General features: G+C 41.7%; 1 pseudogene; it reads right to left on the minus strand.

The window, feature by feature from the left end:
- Nucleotides 1–358: 358 nt before the first annotated feature.
- Nucleotides 359–1627, minus strand: LOC116863147 (annotated as a pseudogene).
- Between the last annotated feature and the right edge of the window lie 871 nt (nucleotides 1628–2498).

Here is a 2498-nt window from a genome sequence, read left to right on the forward strand (position 1 = left end):
GTGTCTACTTTTGTGCCAGTACCATACTGTCTTGGTGACTACAGCTTTTTTTCCCCCCCTCATTAAACTTATGTTTTAATGGGTCTCAAAATTCTGTGACAGATTTTTGGTCAAGTTGTTTCCATTACAAAGTACTGATTTTAAAAAGTAATAGCTTAGAATTGCCACCCACATGAAAAAAAAAAAAGAACAAATGGTCCACAAGACATTTACCTTTCCTTCTGAAGGTTTTATGATGCATTGTTATCATTAACCAGTCTTTTACTATTAAACTTAAATGGTCAACTGACACAAACCATTCTGAGACCATTCTTCCACAGCTGATTAAGACCGGAGTGACAGGTATTGGGAATAATATTCATTTAGGCTTCTGAGCTTTCTGGGCAGACTTGGTGACCATGCCAGCTCCAGCTGTCTTCTTGTCCACTGCTTTGATGACACCCACAGCAACCATCGGTCTCACGTCACGAACAGCAAAACGGCCCAGAGGAGGATAGTCAGAGAGGCTCTCAACACACACAGGCTTGCCAGGAACCATCTCAACAATGGCAGCACCACCAGATCTCAAGAACTTGGGACCATCTTCCAGCTTCTTTCCAGAATCATGATCTATCTTCTCCTTCAGCTCATCAAACTTGCAGTGTGAGCTGTGTGACAATGCAGCACAGGTGCATATCCAGCACTGATTTGGCCTGGATGGTTCAAGATAATCACCTGAGCCATGAAGCCAGCTGCTTCCATTGGTGGATCATTTTTCCTGTCACCAGCCACATTGCCTCGATGAACACCTTTGACAGACACCTTCTTGACATTGAAGCTCACATTGTTCCCAGCAAGAGCCTCACTCAAAGCTTCATGGTGCATCTCAACAGACTTTGCTTCACTTGTAGCATTGGCTGGAGCAAAGGTGACCACCATGCCAGGTTTAAGAACACCAGTCTCCACTCAGCCCACAGGGACAGCACCAGTACCACCAACTCTGTAGACATCCTGGAGAGGTAGACACAGGCTTGTCAGCTGGACAAGTTGGTGGCAGAATGCAATCCAGAGCTTCAAGCAATGTGGTTCCACTGGCATTCCCATCTTTTCGGGTGACTTTCCATCCCTTGAGCCAAGACATGTTAACAGTTGGCTCCGGCATGTTGTCACCATTCCAACCAGAAATTGGCACTAATGCTACTGTGTTGGGGTTGTAGCCCATTTTCTTAATGCAGGTACTGCCTACCTTAATGATTTCCTCGTATCTCTTCTGGCTGTAGGGTGGCTCAGTGGAATCCATTTTGTTAACACCAACAGTTAGTTGTTTTACACCCAGTGTGTAAGCCAGAACGGCATGCTCATGGCTCTGCTCATTCTTGGAGATGCCTCCTTCAGATTCACCAATGACAGCAGCACTAATCAGGACAGCACAGTAAGCCTGAGATGTACCTGCAACCATGTTTTTGATAAAGTCTCTGTGTCCTGGGGCATCAGTGATGGTCACATAATACTTGCTGGTCTCAAATTTCCACAGGGAGATATCCATGGTGATACCACGTTCACATTCAGCTTTTGGTTTGTCCAAGACCCAGGGATACCTGAAGGAGCTCTTTCCCATCTCAGCAGCCTTCTTCTCAAAATTTTCCATGGTTCTTTTGTTGGTTCCACCACATTTGTAGGGCAGATGACCAATAATGGGATCAATTCCTTGATTTATCTTTCTGCTGCTTCATTATTGGTGTATAGAAATGCAAGAGATTTCTGTACATTGATTTTATATCCCTGAATTTGTGAATTCATATATCAGTTCTAGTAATTTTCTGGTGGGTTCTTTTGGGTTTTCTACATTGGGTATCATGCTGTCTGCAAATAGTGAAAGTTCGAATTCCTCCTGCTGATTCGGATGCCTCATATCTCTTTTTGTGGTCTGATTGCTGGGACTTGCAGTAGTATGTTAAGTAACAATGGTAAAGATGGACACCCTTGTCATGTTCCTGACTTTAGGGGAATTGTTGCAGATTTTCCCCTTTGAGGGCCATATATATATATATATATATATATATATATATATATATATGGAATTTATTATCTTGAGGTATTTTCCATCTACCCTACTTTGTTGAGGGTTTTTATCAGAAGTAGATGGTCTATTTTGTCAAATGCTTTTTCTGCATGTATTGAGAGGATGATATAGTGTTATCCTTTCTTTTATTAATGTGGTGTATCACATTGATTGATTTACAAATATTGGTCCACCCCTGAAGCCCAGGAGTAAATCCCACTTTATCATGGTGAGTAGTTTTTAATGTATTGTTAGATTCGGTTTGCTACTTAGTTGTTGAGAATTTTTGCTTCCAAGTTCATCACAGATAGTGGCCTGAAATTCTTTTTAGTGGAGTCTTTGTCTGGTTCTGGAATCAAGGTAGTGCTGGACTTGTGGAATGACTTTTGAAGTTTTCCTTCCTTCCATTTTTATTTTTTGAAATAGTTTGAGAAGAATAGATATTAACTCTTCTTTA

Source organism: Lontra canadensis, unplaced genomic scaffold (genome assembly GCF_010015895.1).
Source record: "Lontra canadensis isolate GAN:19392208 unplaced genomic scaffold, GSC_riverotter_1.0 scaffold615, whole genome shotgun sequence".
In the NCBI taxonomy this organism is placed as follows: Eukaryota; Metazoa; Chordata; class Mammalia; order Carnivora; family Mustelidae; genus Lontra; species Lontra canadensis.